The sequence below is a fragment of the Sminthopsis crassicaudata genome, chromosome 6 (genome assembly GCF_048593235.1).
Source record: "Sminthopsis crassicaudata isolate SCR6 chromosome 6, ASM4859323v1, whole genome shotgun sequence".
Taxonomy (NCBI): domain Eukaryota; kingdom Metazoa; phylum Chordata; class Mammalia; order Dasyuromorphia; family Dasyuridae; genus Sminthopsis; species Sminthopsis crassicaudata.
The window spans coordinates 195,569,812-195,588,827 of record NC_133622.1 but is presented as its reverse complement, the minus strand read 5'-3'; the positions used below and the strand labels follow the sequence as shown (position 1 = coordinate 195,588,827).

At 39.4% G+C, this 19,016-nt stretch overlaps 1 protein-coding gene and 1 long non-coding RNA gene across 2 annotated transcripts in view; one reads left to right on the top strand and one right to left on the bottom strand.

Moving 5' to 3' along the window:
- The first annotated feature begins 1,504 nt into the window (after nt 1–1,504).
- PPFIBP2 (PPFIA binding protein 2) overlaps nt 1,505–19,016 on the top strand; it is a 173,754-nt gene continuing 156,242 nt past the window's right edge. Inside the window, exon 1 of the mRNA XM_074275431.1 lies at nt 1,505–1,657. The gene's annotated coding sequence lies outside the window, so the exon portion shown is untranslated. The remainder of the gene's footprint in view (nt 1,658–19,016) is intronic.
- LOC141547083 (uncharacterized) overlaps nt 13,925–19,016 on the bottom strand; it is a 46,913-nt gene continuing 41,821 nt past the window's right edge. The window contains exon 3 of the long non-coding RNA XR_012483504.1: nt 13,925–14,013. This is a non-coding gene — a long non-coding RNA (uncharacterized LOC141547083). The remainder of the gene's footprint in view (nt 14,014–19,016) is intronic.

Genomic DNA, 19,016 nt, shown 5'->3' with positions numbered 1-19,016 from the left:
TGACAACCTGACTTGCTTGCCCCCAGTAAACACTTGGGCTGTTGAATGCATTAACCTCTAGAGGGAGCCGGAAACCCTTTATCCTAACTTTCCCAACCACTAATCAATTTGAAGTTAAGAATTGTAACCTAAGTGGAAGCTGTGAAGGCTAGTTAGTGATCTGTTTCATCATTTTACTATTAAACACACACACACACACATGCACGCACATTTTACTATAAAATCACCTTACTATAATTAATCACCCTGGTTTTTTTTAAGAAAGTCCATTTTGAAAAGAAAGTCTTTGGACATGTATACATATATTGTATTTAATTTATACTTTAATATATGTAACATGTATTGGTCAACCTGCCATCTGGGGGGGAGCGGGGGAAGGAGGGGAAAAATTGGAACAAAAGGCTTGGCAAATGTCAGTGTTGTAAAATTAGCCATGCATATATCTTGTAAATAAAAAGCTATATATATATATATATATAAGACTAAGTAATTAAAAAAGAGAAAGAGAAACGAAAAGAAAGTCTTTTTCAAAAAACAAATTACTACTATCCACTTTGTGAATCCTTTGACATATTTATCAAATAGGTTGCTGAAGTTGAAAGAAGTAAGTTCAAATTCCATAACTGGCATTTACAAATTAACTTTGGGCTAACACTCTCCTAGGATTAGGTAAACTTTCCAATATTTGGACGGGTGGAGGGGCAAAACCTAGTCCAAGGCCTGACCCCTAGAGGAAGTCCTTCTACCACTTGGTAGAGTTTAGACCATTTAAAAATGGAGGGTGAAATTAATGAGTCACGAGGATTTCCGTTTAGAAAGAGGTTTTCAGACACTCCTGCCTTACGAAAAGGTGTTTAGAAAGTTATTGGTTATTTGCATTGCATTTGTAGGGAAGAAAGATTGAGGACCAAGAATGGAGCGAGCCGGCCAAGTGCTGGATTTGGAGTCAGGAGGTGAGTTAGGAATGCAGAGCTGCCGCTTGTGACCTTGGGCCACGTAATCTCGCTGAGTTTCAATTTTGCTGCAAAATGAGGGGGTTGGATTTAGGTGATCCATAAAGTTCCCCTCTCCCCAGTTTGGTTCAGGGAGTTCAGCCTACCTAGGAGGAATGGGTGAGTGCCCCACTAAAGATAAGAATGGAAAAGGGGAGAGTCCCTGGGAGGACTGTCACACCTGGGGAGTTGCCAAAGAGGGGAGGCCAGTAGTCGGGAGCTGAAGCCCGCTAGCCCCTCCAGATCTCCGGAGAGGCCGGCCCGCGGCCAGCTGTTGCAGGAGGGAAGATCTGGGGAAGTCGGGGACGTCGGAGCCGTCGCCGAGAGATCGGCAGAGGTGGGCGAGCTGGGGAAGGACTCGTAGATCGAGGAATTTATTGATGGGAGCCGGAGTGCTCAGAGCGAGGTAGGGGTGACCTGGCAAGCCGGGGAGCCCAGGGACGCGTGGGCGGCGAGGAGGGAGCCGCCGGAGCTCCGGGGCCGGCCATCCCCGCCCCCCTCCCCAGCTGGTCCCCGCCTCCGTCACGTGGGAGATTAGTGGCCGGCTGTCCCAGAGCCCTATGGCGCTGCGCTGGGACGCTCTTTTCCAGCTGCTCCGAAGAGCCGGCCGCCCCGGGTGCAGGGGACGCCCTCGATCCGCTCAGCGCGCTGCTCCAGGGACCCAGGTCAGTAGCTATCCCGCCTCCTGAGCCTCCGTCCCCTCCTGCCAGCGCTGATGGAAGCGGGGCACGCGCTCGGCTCGTCTCCGCGCTGGGGACGCGAAGCCCGGCTCTGGGGAAGGAGCGCCGGAACGCACCCCGGACGGCGCGCGGGGCCGGGGGCAGTGAGCAAGGGCACGGGCAAGGACAAAGCCAGAGGCGAGGCGCTCCTCCGAGCCCTCCGCTGGCCCGGGGAGCGGTGACCCTGTGGGACTCGGCCAAGCCCGCTCAGCCCTTGGCCACCTGCTGGGGGCGTGGGGCGGGATGGTTAACAACTAATTCGCGCCCCAGCTCCGAGGGTTGACCCGAGCTTGGCTGCTGGCCTGAAGAGCTGGGCAAGCTCCGACCGGCCAGGTGGGCGGCCGTCCGCCCAGGTGCGGGGAAAGAGGCAGGGAGGCAGGGAGAGGCGGCGCCTTGCTTGGGCTGACCTTTCAGCTCCTTCTGGCACTGGAATTCAGTCAGGTGGATCGACTCCTAATCCCAGTCTGTCCCGTTCAGGTGTGGAAAGTCACCGAACCAACCAGCGGGAGATCTCGGATAAGTTAGACGTGTGCACTCGAGACTGTGCAATAAAAAAAAGTCTGCGCCTTCCACAGGCATGCACAATTATTACTGAAAACAAGGTGTAGCGTGTGCTAGGCAGAAAAAGGGAACGAGGCATTTATGCAGCACCTAATAAGGGAGTAGCTTGCGAAGTCATTTTCCCCCCAAATTTTCATTTGGAAAAAAACAACATTATTTGATCCTCACAACAACTCTGTGAGGGACTTACTATTGTTATGCCCATTTTACAGTTGAGGAAACTGAGGGTGACAGGTTAAGTGACCTGAGTCTGGATTCAATCTCTTGCCTTCCAGACTCCAAGCCCAGCACTCTGTTCACTGTGTCTCTAGTTGAAATCTTGGATGAAGTACTGGACTTGGGAAATCCTGAATTCCAATCCAACCATAAACATCTACTAGCTGTGTGACCCTTGATATAAGGCATGACTTCTGCCTGCCTTAGTTTCTTCATCTGTAAAATGGGGATAGCAATAGCATGGGCCTTCCAGGATTGTGAGAATAAAAAATAATATAATGATTATATGTACATAAAAGCTATGACGGTTTAATAAATGTGTTTTAAATGCCAAACTGAGGAGTTTGGGGATTTGGGGACCTAAAAGTAATAGGGAGGCCCTGGAGTTGATCAAAGCAGTGGTTTGTGGTTTAAGGATACCATATTTCATTCCTATGGAGAACTCCTGGGCATACACCATTCCTATTAAAGGGTATCAGCAACTTCTCCATGCTTTTTATTCAGGGAAGGAGCTCAGTAAACACTTGATTGATAATCTGTAATTGAGCCTTGGCAGTTGTCTGTGCCTGGGAGAGTTTAAGTAATTTAGGAGTCAGGCTGGATTTAGTAAATAAACTCAGGAAGCTGCCTGGAACAAACACTCTGAGGTCAAGGGACTTGTGTAGAGTCACACAGCTTGTTAGAAACAAAATTAAAGCCACATCTTGCTTCCTACAAGCCTAGCATTTCATTATTCAACTCTGCCCCCTCTCCCTTAATTCTTGGCTATTTTATCGAGTTGAAACAAGTTTTTAATTATTTGTTACATTTATTCAATAATTTTATGTTCCTTTGCCTTAAAAGCAGAAGTGGAATGTTTTTGAATCTATCTCAGTGAGGGGCAGGGGAAGTTAAACTACTTTTATTTATAGGTTTCTCATTTGCTATCCCCTCCTTTGCTTATTAATAACTTTCACAGAAAAAAATGCTTCCTTACTCCTTTCATAAAAATTTACATCAACTTGAGATCCTTTGTGCCAATGGAAAGTAGTCTGTGGGTAAAGGGAAAATGTAAATAATAATAAAAAATTGCATTTGAATTTGAACTCCTGACTCCCAGTCCAGTGCTCTCTCTACTGTGCCATCTAGCTTCTCTGAAAGGAATGGCATCTCTATTACAAATCTTGGCCTTTTCTAGTGGTTGCCCTCCCAGAATATAATAGCTTGCCTCCCTTCTCTTTACACTGTGATCTTACCCACCCTTGTGACTTCACTAATCACTTCTGGGCTGCTGACTCCCAAATCTAGCTGTCTAACCAACCTCTTCTAGTATTTTTAAAGGCCTGAAAAATGGGGGGGGGTGGGTGGAAGGAGAGAACTTAACCCTAGTGTAGAAGAAGGCAACCAGATGGAAGAAATGAAGAAAGAACATTGTGGAATCCGAATGCTTGGATTTAAATTCTGGGCTATATTACTGTGTGACCTGAAACAAATCCTTTAGCCTTATCTGCAAAATGAGAAGTTGAACTAAATGACCAGATCAGAAATAATTGCTATTTAGATTCCTTGTGAGCCAAAAAAAAACCCAAATAATGAGCAAATGAGATTTGGGTTGGGGCCTATTATTGGCCAGTTCACGAAAGCTAGATGATTTGGATTTAAAGACTTAAATCTAGTTTAAATCTAGCTCCATTTGAATCCCAATGGGCTTTATTAAAGCCTGATTTTCCAGAGTGTATTAAGGTAAATTGAGGTAAAGCGACTCTTTGCCCAAGATCACACACAAGTAAAGATCTGAGAAAGTCTTAGGACCTAATCAAATCCCAATTCTGATGCTTACTAACCTTGTGGCCCTGAGAAAGAACAGAAAAAACTGTTCTATGGATACTCTTAAAATAGGCAAATGAGATTTGTACTGGCACCTGTTATCGGTCAATCTGTGAGAGCTTTTTGGATTTTAAGGAGCTTAGTCAAGTAGCTATATTTGAATCTTAATGGGCTTTATCTAAATCTGATTTTTCAGAGTGTATTTAGACCTATTGAGATTTAAGTGACTTGCCCAAGATCAGACCAAGATCTTGCCCAAGACTTGGAGCCTGAGAAGTCTCAGCTATTTCTAGATCTTTGATGCTAAGAAGGGATAGGGAAAAGTTAAGATGGTTCTCATCCCAACTTAGCTAGCATTAGAAGTCTGACTTCTTTATCAGCCTATCTATTATCATTCTGGTGGTGTGCTATCTTTATTAAATTTTTTTTTTGTGAGGTTCTGTTTATAGGAGTGTGATAATGATATGTTGGAACAATATCTAGAGCTTGAACAGGGGCTTCCATTACTGCTGCTTACATGAAATAAAAGTCTGGCTTTTTTTTTTTTTTTCCTTGTTAAAATGTCTTCTCAAATACCTCTCTCTTTGGGCTCAAAAGGCCAGCTAACTTTTTTTTTTTTTTTTTTTTTTTTTTTTTTTTTTTGAGACAATTAGAGTAAGGTGACTTGCCAAGGGTCACACAGCTAATAAGTGGTAAGTGGTAAGTATCTAATTTGAACTCAGGTTCTCCTGACTTAAGGACTGGTACTGTATTCACTTTGCCACTTAGTTGCTCCTGGATAGTTTTGTATTTTGTGTGTGTGACAAATGAGTTGTAATTTGTTAGAATTTGGGAGTAGAGATGTAGTGTAGAATAGGATGCAGGGATAGACAAGAGAGGACAGAGAGAAAGCATGGAAAGTGGGAGGAAAAGAGATGAGTTTTTTCTTTTAGTGACATTTTAAAAACAAATTAGCATCTTGGGATTTAAATTTTTCATCTTTCCTAAGGAGATAAACAAATCTTCCAAACAAGATTCATATAACAATCCTAGAAAGCTCAGAACAGCTCTTGCTTTAATCTTGCTCAAGTCACCCCACTATTTACACCTTCCCCTATACACAAAGAAGTATTTCCTAACAAGGGCTAAGCTCCTTTCCAGGAATGCCTTCATGGGAGGCTGTAGGCATTGGGATTCTCTTCCTAACCCTTACATTGGGTGAACCATTTATAGCTCTTGGGGGAGGATGAAAGCTTGAGTTTGGCTAAGTGATTTGCTGTCTGAAGTCAGTCCTGGGATAGGGGAAGATGTTTCAGACTTGTACCTTTGACCTTAACCCCTGACCATCCCTGGATATTGCTAAGGATTCATTTGAAGCCATACTTATCTTCTGCAGAGAAATCTCTTATTGAAGTAGAATGCTTATTCTTTGTCATGATAATTCCAAGGTCTTGTCTATGGACTTTCTTAAAAGTTCTTCTTTGATCTTCAAGTTATCTCTGCCTGGGAAATGAAGCAGGTATTAATATACCCATTTACCTAGGAGGCAACTGAGATCCCAAACAAAAAGATTTGCCTGAAAAGTCAGTGACAAGTCAATAGTAAGCAATCCCCATAGTCATACTTTCCTCATCCTAAGGATGAGGAACTATTCTGAACTCTCCATCACCTCATCCCTTAATCCCATTCCCCTATTCTACTCTATAGCTAAATACCCCTTCCACTGTCTCAACCCTATGTGGGGATCATTTTTTAAAAATTAGCAACAATAAGAGGTATCAAATATTCTACCAAGATTTAATAAATGATGTGAAAATAAAGAAAATAAACATCTTTTCATTAGCATTCAGTTTTAATAAATGGCAAAATCATATGTATACCAAATAATTGCTTCAAAATAAATTTTGTTATTAATTTATTTAGCCATGCAGTTGGGGTCAAGTGACTTGCCCAGGGTCACATGGCTAGGAAATGTTAAGTGTCTGAGGCTGGATTTGAAGTCAGGTCCTCCTGAATGCCAGGTCCAGTGCTTTAACTATTGTGCCATTTAGTGCTCCTGTATACCTATTTACATATCTACATGAAAATTTTTCAGACAAAAAGGGGTCACAAATAGAAAAAGTTTAAAAAGCCCAGCTCTATCGGCAAAAACTTGCTTTTCCCATTTCTATCTTCTGTCTCTTACTGACACCTGCCTCTCTCCTGATGACATAGCCTTTATTAGCAATGGCTATACTTTTTTTTTTTAATTAAAGCTTTTTATTTACAAAGCATATGCATGGGTAATTTTTCCAACATTGACCCTTATATAACTTTTTGTTGCAAATTTTCCCCTTTTCCTCCTGCCCCACCTGGCAGGTAGTCCAATACATGTTAGATCCAATACGTGTATACACGTTTATACAGTTATCTGGTTGCGCAAGAAAAATCAGATCAAGAAGGAAGAAAAAGAAAAACTGAGGAAAAAAAATAAAATGCAAACAAATAACAGAGAGTGAGAATGCTATGTTGTGTTCCACACACTGTTCCCATGGTTCTCTCTCTGGGTGTAGATGGCTTTCTTCATCATTGCACAAGTGGAACTGATTTGAATCATCTCAATGTTGAAGAGAGCCACGTCATCAGAATTGATCATCATATAGTATTGTTGTTGAATGGCTATAATTTTAACTCATTTCTCCTCTCCCTGCCTCTACTAAGGTGAAGGAATTGGAATACTCAGTGCTCCCCATCACCACTTCCAGATTGTCTCTCTACCACTATCACTCAGTGACCTCGCTTCTAGGGTTCATCCTATTCATATATACCACCCAATCAGAGTTCTGGTAGCTGTTAACAGCTCCAGGACTCTGCCCTTTTTTCTTCAATGTGTTCATTACCTGTTTCACAATGATTCTCTCCTAATTACTGCCCTCATATGAAAGGACTTCGACATACACATTCCTATTCCCTCGAACACCCTCATTTTGTAATTTTTTGACTTACTTGTTCCACATGATCTACTACAACCATTCACAAAGTTGGTCATACTCTTGATTATGTCGTTGCCTACAGTTTACCTTCATGTTCATGTACTCTGTAACTCCCTTATCTTTTTTTTCCCCCACTTCTATTGTTTTTAACCCCAAACCCTATTATTCTGTGAACTCTTGATCTTTTCTCTCCCAGACCGTCACCCCAATATTAGCTATTCTCTTTTTCCCCTCCTTAGGTGAACCAATTCAAGGCTACACTGGTCTTTTAAGTCCTTTGCTTCCTTATTATACTGCCAATCCTCAGCCTTAGATCTCATCTTTTGCTGCCTCTTTGCTCCTACACCCATATAACTAAATGAAGCTGGGGAAAATCTTGAGACCATGTTGATTGGGTCCACTACAAATTTATGTTATATAACCTCAACTGTGTCCTAACCGCCTTTTGAACCTTCCTAATTAATTTACTGTCTCTCTCAGCATAGTGACTCTTATAAACCTCTTTATCACTCTTCAAACCTCCCAAGGCTATCCTTCATCCATCCTCTCAACTTGACTCATGTTTTACTGAAAAAATTTAGGCTGGATGCCAAAAGCTCCCACTTCTTCTGCCTCATCTCATATTACCCAGATGCCTTTTGTGACTATCTTTTCCTTCACCTTTATCTCATATGAAGAGATGGCCTTTCTCCTTGCCAAAGTAAGGCCTTCAACATGCACAGTGATTGATTCCATTCTATCTTCTCTAGGAAATTGTTTCCTCTATCCCTACCTGGCTGCTTTCTTGCTGCCTACAAATGTTTGTATCTTCCCCATCCTTAAGAAATCCTCACTTAACCCAGTCAGCCGAATTATTTTTTTGTCTCATATTTCTCCTCCGTTTAGTGGCTAAATTCCTTGATAAGGCCATCTGTAATAGGTATTTTCACTTCCTTTCTTTATTCTCTCATTTTAACTCCCTACTGTCTGGCTTCCAGCCTTCTCATTCAATTCAAATTACTCTCTCTGAAGTTATTAATGATCTCTTGACTGTGAAATCCAGTGGCTCTTTCTCAATCGTCATCCTTCTTGACCTCTCTGTACTTTTGGTTCAAGACTGGAAACTACCCTCTTGATGGCTCTTTCTCTCTTCAGTTTTTGTACACTACTGTTTCCTTGATTTTTCTCTTATCTATCTGATCACTCCTCAGACTCCTTGAATGGATCTTCATTTAAGTCAACAACAATGTGTCTTTAGACAGTTTTGAGGAAATTTTTTTTCTTTTATTGCTGTTGTTAATTTTCCCTGGACACCAGCATAGTACAAGGACTTCCCTTTGCTTATCCTTCATCCTCACTTCATGTCCTGCCCTCCTTTACCAATCATATTTTCTCATATCAATATCACTAATGTAGACCAATATTTCAATTGTATCCATTATGATTTTCCAATGCATTGTAGTGCAATGTATAACAATAAAAGGAAACATTTTATTCCCATTTTCAAACTATTCTGTGAGGTCAGAAAAATTACTTTACCTTTGTTAGATTCAGTAAGATTGATCAAGAGACCAAAATAGGGGGTGAGGAGGGAGGGGGGGTCTTACCTATTGTGGGTAGATGACCTGAGTCAGGAAGACTTGAATTCAAATCCTTCCCTCAAGTACTTACTAGCTGTGTGATCCTAATGGGCAAGTCACTTAACCTGTCTTCCTCACTTTCCTCATCTATAAAATGGGGGTAATAAAAGTACCTCCCTTTCAGGGTTATTGTGAGGATAAAAATGAGGTCATTATAAACTTTACAAACCTTAAAATACTATATAAATACTAGCTATTATTATTACTATTATTATCTTGGCTTCTTAACCTAAATCTTTTGAGTTCACAAGAATTTTCAGTTGTTTGAATCATCCTTGTAGCCCCTTTATAATCCTGGGCTCCATGGAAGCTCAAGAGATCTTTTTCCTAGCACTCCCCTCCCCCCCAAGAAAACGATCTGGTACCCCACCATCCCAAGAACTTACATGGTCCTATATTTTAAAGCTCTAGTACTTAGATCAGCCAAATCTGGGGCAGGAAGGAGTTAGCACTGGGCTAATCAATCCAAATGATTCTCTGTGACTTCACTTCAGTGTCCCAAGGCACCAATTAGCTGGGATGTGGTATTTCCCCACTGGAGCCAGACTAAGGCCCAAAGGGGCCCTACACATCTCACTGCCAGCCTTCTGTGTAGCCTGCCACATGAGTCAGAAATACCTATCAGAATACCTTTTTTCCTGTATACTGTGCTAATTGGATTAGGAGAGGGCTGGAACTCAGATGGGTAGAGTTTCTATAATACAGAATGACAGGGAAATAAGGTCCTCTGATGATATCTTTGCAAAGAGATTGTCTCTTTACTTCTTTCTGGCCTAAGGGAGAAAGTCCTGTGATCCCACTATGGATAAGGGAACAGTATTAGTATGGTCCGGAGCCCTGCTTTTGGTAGAGATTCAGTTGTATTTGCTGTAAAGACAGAGAAGCCGGCACTGAGCTTCTAAGCTGAGCAATGTGGTGGTTGGAAATTGGCCTTTTGTCTGTGCTAAACATTTCTCTAGATCAGGGGTATTGCTATCACCATTTGTGACAAAATTCCTTGCAGCAGAGGAACTGTGTGTGTGTGTGTGTGTGTGTGTGTGTGTGTGTGTGTGTGTGTGAGTTTTGTTGTTTAAATCTTTGTTACTCAGTTTGAGGTTTTCTAAAGTGAATTAACATTTCTGATTTAACATTTCCTTTCTTAGTGAGCTACATTTACAAATAAGGAAACTGAGACTGGGAGATTAAGGATTTACCTAGGACATCACAGCTAATAAATGTCTAAGGCTGGATTTTGAATTTAGTTCTTCCTGAGACTGGGTGGTCTATCACACTATCTAGCTATCTATGCACTTACAAAAATAAGGAGGGTGCAGTCCTCAGCTCTGATAGTCTCATGTTATTCCTTTCTGGCATCACTGGTCAGACAAATGAGTAATTATGGAATCTCCTAGCTACTCCATAACTAGGAGAAACTCCTAGTTTCTGCATCCTGGGAGTAGAGCTTTGGAACCAAATTTGTGACCTTGATTCCAGAGTTGGACAAAGTCAACATATCATAGGTAGCTGAAGAGAACAAAGGTTCATCTGCTGCAGGGCTTCAACTTTTTTCTTAGCCCTTTTTTTTATTTTTAATTTTTATTATTATTATAGCTTTTTTATTTACAAAACATATGCATGGGTAATTTTTCAACACTGACCCTTGTAAAACCTTTTGTTCCAATTTTTCCCTCCTTGCCCCCACCCCTTCCCTTAGATGGCAGGTAGTCCAATATATGTTAAATATGTTAAAGTATATGTTAAATCCAACATATGTATACATATTTATAGTTATCTTGCTGCACCAGAAAAATCAGATTTAGAAAGAAAAAAAAAACCTCAGAAGGAAAACAAAAATGAAAGTAAACAATAACAGAAAGAGTGAGAATTCTATGTGTAATCCACACTCAGTTCCCATAGACCTCTCTCTAGGTGTAGATGACTCTTTCTACGAAATTTTTACATGACCTTGTATATAGGTGTATAAAATAACTATGTAAATCTAATAGATTTGCCTAAGTCCTCCAGAAAATAAGTAGTAACAAGTGCCAGGATTTAAACCCCATTGTCTTTCCAGCCTGGGAGAGGGCCTGAGGCTCCAAGATGAAGAGAAATCAGGGCCTATGATATAAATCAGGACTGGGATTAGGAGGGAGATATCGTTTACATTAAGCAGAACAGGGTATTCTATGACAAAATTGTTTAAAAAAGAAGAAGAAGATGGAGGGCTGGGAGATGATGCAGTGGACTTGACTAGAGCAAGATTTCTCCAGCACAACTTTTAAAAGGGAACAGGAGAATACCAAGTTCCTAAAGGGGATTTTTGGCAGACAAATTATGATCCTATGATAGCCTTTCTCTTCCTCTTTTTTCTTCTTCCCCCACCCATTCACTCAAGTAGCCCATTCTAGATTGAATTTATCCTCCATAAGTGATTGTTTCTGCTATTTTTCAAGGTCCCTTAAGAAAGCAATTTCTTCAACAAACCCTTTATTCTATACCCTTAACAATCCTCCCCCCCCCTTCTCTTTCCCAGCCTCCCTTAGTGTTAATGCTATGATAATCTTCAATTCATCTTGAATATATCATGTTTGTACATAATTTACAAGTTGTCTCTCCAATAAACAGTGAGCTCTTTGAGAGGGATTTTTTTTTTCTTTCTTTGTATAGTTGTCACTTAATAAAAGTTTGTTGACTAGACTTAACCACTCTTAGCCTCAAGCAGATCTCTGAGATGATAAATTGAAAGCTGTTTTGCCTATCTACAAAGGGAGTTTCCACCCTGGAAGTTCCCCACAACATACTTCATGCCTTTTAAAGAATAGAAAAGAAAAGAAAAAGAAAAAAGAAAAAACTTAAGCATTTTCAAACCTTGGGGGTTGGGGGGATGACCAGTCCAGAAATCAGTGAGATAGCACACATTTACTGCTTAAAATCTGAACCAGGCCTGGAAGTCAGACTTTCTCTATTCCTCTGAATCAAGAGGAGAAATGAGAAGTAAGAGTTCAAAAAAAAAAAAGTAGATTGTGTCTGGTGTCATCCCATGTCTTACAGAGAAATTCTGTTTTGAATTAGCTGGTTAGGAGAGGAGGTGGGAAAATGAACCAATGGCTTGGGCTTACTTGGTTAGTAATTTTGACATTTGTTTACAGCAAGAGTCAAGGAGAATAGTGTTTTCTTCTTCTTTGTCCCTTTCAAGTGAGTGAAAAGTTCACCAGAAAGTCTGTTCTTAGAATCCATGCCTGGGGGTTACTAATGTAGTAATCCAAGAATGAAGCCGACTTTTATTATACTTGGGGATTTTTTTTTGTCCCTTGAAAGGAAAAAAATGATTATTGAAAGAGGTGTGATAATAACTCTGATTATAGCTTCCTTCTATTGCTCTTCTACCTTGTAAATGACATCTAAACTGGTCCAAGAGTCAATAGTCGCTGCATTTTGGGCAGTGACCTGGGAGCTGGCCATCTCTTTTGATGATAACAGAAAATACATTATAATTATGGATCAGAAAAGAACCGTTTGGAGATGTCTCAGAGAGGAGTAAAGTGGTTTTTCCCCCTTCATTTTTATAATTTGGTTGAATCTGAACCTTTTTTTTTTTGGTTCATGACAAATTGTGTTCAGTAGGAAAGAAGTATATTGAATAGTAAACATAAAAAGTGAAAATATTAAAAGTTCTTATTGTGACTCATGTTTAATGTTTGATAATGAGAGAATTTTGCTACAGAGCCAAAAAGGACTTCAGAAGCATTTTACATTATAAAAATTTCCGATTTTAATTGTATATTTGAGTAGTTTATAAGTTCATTGACTTTTCCAAGAGAAAGTCTAAGAGGAATGAATTAAGCAATGTGTCTTCCATTCTGAGAATATATAAACATGGATAACAAAGAAATTATATTGTCAAAATAGAAATCATTCATTTCAAAAACTTTTTTTGAACCGCTAGCCACTGGGGGGCTTTAAGATGATTCCTTCTAATGTTTCTTCATTCCATATAAAGTTTGCTCATGGTTTCAAATTTCTTTTCATGTTGAGGAGGAGTCTTTTTGTTCCTGCTTTTTACTATTTTAAAGATAAATATGATGTCATGCTAGGGGTCTTTTCTACATTTACTTTATAAAATTATTTTTATTGATATCATTTGTTGTGCAAATTATTTCCCCAATATTGCATGAATTTTATAATCATGATACATATGGGCACATGATAATATGGAATAATTGTTTGATATATTGCTAAATATTAGGAATTAATTTGACATTTATGTTAAGGATGTGTTTGGGGCTTAGCATCAAATGTTGGGGTTTGGTCTTAGGAAGAATCACAATGGCCATTCTCTTTGGCAAAAGATAGGTTTATTTAGGAGAAGAGGTTACAGGCAAAATGAAGAGATACAATGGGAGCCAGGAATGGTAAATATGAAATAGATTTGGGATAGCAATAGTTAGCAAGGAAAGGGTTGTTTTGTTTTTGTTTTGGTTTTTGGTTTGTTTGTTTTTTTTTTAAATTAAAAATGGGAAAAATAAATTCCCTAGTGGAACTCACAATTAACTAGGAGAAAGGGTATGTATACCCAATGATAGACTAAATCCATAGAGGAATTTAGGACTGTAACTGGTTAACACAAAGGAGGTCTGCAACCATACACAGATTTGTAGGAGAAATTTAACCTCAGGGTTTGACAAAGTAATTTAGATTTCTGACTGGACACAGAAATGTGGGGCTACCAGTGACCTACCAGAGGCTGGGATTGTAAGGTTAAGTAATCCTGATCTGTATCACTCCCTGCTTGCCTCAAGGAGTAATCTTATCATTCTTTCTCTGCCAACTCCACCTACTAACCCAGGACCTCATCATTAACATTAATTAAAAATAATCATTCTTTAAAAAAAAAAAAAAAAAAAAAGATGATTTCTTTGTCTCAAAGATTCATAGTTTGCATCTAGAATTAGAAACCATCTAATTAAACTTATTTCATAAATGAAAAAAATGAAGACTCAGAGTAGTTGAGTGATTTGCCAAAGATTAGGAAGAAAGGAAGGATTTATTAAGCACTTATGCACTTTACAAATATCTGGAATCCAGGTGGAGAAACTTTGCAGTTTAAGTAGCTTACTCAGGTTCACATAGCTAGTGTCTTGGGGCAAGTTTTGAACCGAGGTCTTCATAACTGTAGGATATAAAAAATACAAATAGAATATAGAGAAAGAAATTAAAGAAGTTTAGGAAAAATACAAGTCTTAAGAGAAATGCAAAGTTTGTTGGGTACTTGGATTTTAAGAGATCATCTTTTTGAACTCAGGAGTTTGGTACAGGAATGAAATTGCAAGTCAGGACCAAAAAATAATCAGTGATTCCAGAATATCATTTTTCCTCATTTCTTTACCCTTCAGTTTCAAAAACTACCATTATTTATTATTGTCTTCCCAGATATTCTCTGATTTTTTTTTTCACTTCGTCACTTTGGAAACTAGTGACATTTTTCCAATTTCTTTTAGTAACTAAGAATTATGCTTTTAATTCTTTAAGAACCTCTTACCAGATCCGACTCTGGATCTCTCTGTTTCTGTCCCCCTTTCTTGTCCTGTAGCATGACCATCCCTCTGATTGCTCTGCCTGTAGATGGGCCCAAATTATTTGCTTGCTGTTTTTTCTTGATACAATTGGGTGATGATGCTCTTTGTGGGTGTCCTTTATTTCAGACTGAGGATTTTGGGGTTTTTTCTCAATTTAACTTTTCTTCTTAAGCACTAACTTATGTTTATGGTCATTCTTTTGGAAGACTGAGCATCTTGCTTAAGCAATGCTGTCTCCTTGGTTGTTAAGTCATGTCCAACCTCACATTTCTCACATCTGTCTCCTCTCCACTTATTCCACCAACATGCTAATTTGAATGCTTCTCACAGGAACTATTAAACAGCCTCCTAACTGGCTTCCATCCTTAATAGCTATAATAATGGCTAACATTGATATGGTATTCACTATGTGTTAGACACCATGCTTTACAATTAGCAGCTCATTTGATCTTCACGATTCTCTTCCTTCCACTTTCCATTCTCCATACAACTTCTAAAATAATCTTCTTAATGTCAAGTTACTCCCCTATTCTAGATCTTTCAATGACTCCTTAATGCCTGGTAGTGTGATTAATAAATATTTATTTATTGATTAATTTTTATTGACTCAGGAATAAAGCATACTTTTCTTTTTGACATTTAAAACCCTATACAATATGTCTGCACCCTACCTTTCCACCAGTAAGTCATTCTCTCCATGCATTCTACATCTCAGTCCCATTTGCTATTCCTCAAATTCTGAATTTCATTTCCTATCTTTAAGTTTTTGCATGGGCTATGTGTCTCATTCCCTCCTGATCAACACTTCTAGAATACCTTCCTTTAAAGTTCTATTCAGGTGCTACCTCCTATCTCTCTTTATAGGTTGACATATTGCATTCTATTACATTGGACATTTTAAGCTCCTTGCAGGCAGAAACTTTTTCTTTTTCCTTCCTTTTTTTCTTTCTTTCTTTCTTTCTTTTTTTTTTTTTTGTCTGTCTTTATATCCCCCTAGTGTCTACAAATAGGCTTTTCACAAATGCTTGAATGTGGTTGAGATAAGATTTTTGTTAAATTTTCTTTCTTCAGTTTTATCTCCATTTCATCCTTAAGTCTCAGGTATTGCATTGGAAATGTGTTACTTTGCTTCTTCAACATGATGACACATCCAAAGTTCACTCATTTTGCCTTGTGGCATGAGAACAAAGATTGTAGATTTAGTGGCAGACTGGTTTGAATTCAGGTCCTGTATTGTGAGTAAAGAACTAATCATAGAGCCTGAATAAAAGGTAACAAAACTGAAGCTCCAACCTCTGCTTAAGAATGAAGCCATTTCTTCAGAGCTCTGGTGTTATACTCTAGCTGACAACAGTAATGGTGATGACTTTTATTTTTTTTTTTTAATTATAATAGCTTTTTACTTTTCAAAATATATGCAAAGATAGTTTTCAATATTCATCCTTGCAAAACTTTATGCTCCAAATTTTTCTCCCTTCCTCTTCACCCCCCACCTCTCCTAGACAGCAAATAATCCAATATAGGTTAAACATGTACAATTCTTTTACACCAATTTCTACATTTATCATGTTGCACAAGAAAAATAAGATCCAAAAGGGGACAAAAAAATGAGAAAAAAAAAAAACAAGCAAGTAAACAACAACAAAGGTGAAAATACTATATTGTGATTCAAATTCAAGCCTCATGGTCCTCTCTCTGGATGCAGATAGTTCTCTCTATCAAAGGCTATTGTAATTGGCCTGAATCACCTTATTGTGGAAAAAGAACCAAGTCCAGGTGATGACTTTTAAAGAAGGCATTAAATCTTCAACAGATCTTAGTTATTTTGTTGCTTTTTATTTTGTATCCACTTTGTATACTGTGTATGTATTACACATGATAGACTGATATCTCTATGAAAATGATAGATTTGGAACTAGAAGAGGCCTTTGAGATCATCTAGTCCAGAACATTTGATTTGTAGCTGTCCTGTTCTGTATGTTGCCACTGGACCCAGATGAGGGTAAAAGTAAGGGCAAAGTGTGGCAGGTGACCTTGCACAACCTTCCTCACTTAAATCCAATTCACTTGCATGCCATGGCATTACAATTAGCAGCTCATTTGGTTCTTCACAATTCTCTTCCTTTCACTTTCCATTCTCATATCCTTCTTAGCTATGATCTCTCTAACATCATGGTCCTCTTGGAGAATGAAGGACAAACTACAAGACATTAGATGTAATTTCTTCTCTTCCCCAATTTCCCATCTTCAGCTCTGTGCTGGACACTGCAATCTATATAAGACGTGGTCTACATATAGCTCTAGAAAAGATATGAGAAAATGCACCATCTTCTCTTTATAAATCCAAGAGACTGTCAGTGTGGAACTGAAACTCTGTTGATGGATTGATTAGTTAGGCTGAACTCACAACAGATGGCTTCTATTTTCTTAGTACAATAGGAGATGAGGTTCACTGCATAAAGAGATTGAGGGAGGAGATGGTATAAGAGACTGAGAGAAAAGAGCAGTATTGGAACAGTCCTTGTGGAGGGAGAGGTCCAGAGTTACAGAAGAATAAAAGCATTCAATGTAGCAATGGAGACCCAGTTAAAATGATTGGGTGACTTCCTAAAGGCAAGGGTGAGAAGAAAGCAGAGAAATGAGGGAGAGAGATAGAAAGAGAGAGGAACAGAGGGAGAGATAGAGAGAGAGAAATAGGGGGAGGGAGGAAGGGAGAGAGAAAAAAGAGAGGGAAGAAAGACACAGAGAAGGTAGAATCCATCCCTTTCTCTCTGTTCCCTATGCCACTACCCTAGCATAAGTCTTTATTATGACTCACTTAGACTATAATAATAGTCTTCCCTGTTTCTCTGTCTTCTGTTGCTTCCTCACTGATTTTCCGTGCTTGGATTTACGCCTGATATTTCTCTGCCCTTCAGATAAACACATAGTGAAGATCTCCATTTTTAAAGAGGCCAGCATTATCTCCAGATTATGAGGCACCAGAGGAGAACTTTAGTGGACATAATCAACCAAGAAAGTTATAATCTGTTTTGATAGGTGACTATGTCCTATGTTCCTTTCTAAACTCATGTCCTTCTTATCTATGAGGTAAGGTCCTAGAAGATGGTATGTAGTAAATAAATGGAAAGAAGGAAGTAATGGTTAGGATTGATTTAATTCCTATTCCCAGAGCTAGAGATGGAATGGTGAAGAGGACATCATGGGATTGGGAAAAATTTAAGCAGCTTAGTGAATGTGTGCCTGGGATAGTGCTCAGGACCCCAGAATGTGACAAAAAGACATTAAGAAAAATTTATGGACTTAAAACTTTCCAAGTCAAAGATTTAGATTTGCAAACTGGGAATGAATCATATGTAATTTCTAAGTTTAAATCTAAAAGAAAATTAACGAATAAATGAATAAAGTATTTGTTAAGCATTGCAGTTACAGAATTGTATTAGGCACTGGGCATACAAATTGAAAAGTAAGACAGTTCAGGCCCATTGTAATGGGGAAACAACAAACACCTTTGGAAAGTTTCAGCTGCAAGTGCAGTGGAGAGGTCTCATGATCCTTAGGGTAGAGTGAAAAGCAGGTGGTTATACCTCTTGATGTTATTTCCACCAATCGAAATCCTGACAGTTTCTGATGTTGAATCATTTGACAGTGCCAAATATTATGATGGCAAGAACATTCTTTTGGGGGTTGTTTAAAGCTGTAACACCTGCAGAAACAGTGGTCGGCTGCATCTCTACAAGGGCTGCCTCTCAGGGGACGTGGGCTAGATGCATCGTTATTGCCCAAGGCTCTTTGGTCCATGGTCCTGGGCCATGTCAACAAGAGTCTGAGGGGAAATGGCATTTGAGATAATGGTGCTGATTTGGATTTTCTGGTACATGCTGTTTCCTGTCTCTTCCTCAGGCCTTGCTGCTTTAGCTTGTCTGGATTTCCTGTCCTGTGGGTGGCAGTTGGTTGGCAGTTGATAGGGATGGCTCCTTTCCACAGATGCTACCTTTCCAAATGTAAGGGTTAGACTAGAAGCTATCTAAGAGCATTGATACTCCCAGGATTATTGTGTCTATATCCCTATTCGTGGTAGCTGGTCAATAGTTGGTGGTTGCTGAAGGTGCTGGACTGGAAACAGGTCTGATGGCTTAGGAAACACTTATTCTTAAAAACTGTCAGGTTAAGTCATGACTGAATGCAACAGAGTCCAAGTGGAAACAATAAGTAAGATTGTTCCACTTGTCTGGCACTTGCTTTCTCTTGTACCTCCCTCTGGGTACCCAGATGCCTTAGTTAGGCTGGTTTGTTTGGTGAAAGGTCCTACCTGAAACTTCAGGAGGAATATGTTTCAGGGCAAAGGGATGAATTTGGTTTGGTGTGGAATAAGAGAATATTGGAACAAAGAAGAAACTTAAGAGTCTTTCAGCTTTTTGAATTTAAAAAACCCATGAGGGATTGGAAGAATTGATATAAAATCCAGGTGGTCATATTTTGAAAGCTTTTGGAAACATGGAACTGTGGAGCTCAAGAAGGAACTGAAAGTTGAACTTAAGAGATTTGAGACTCACTAGGGTAAATGAATGAACTGACCAAGGATAGAGTCTTAGAG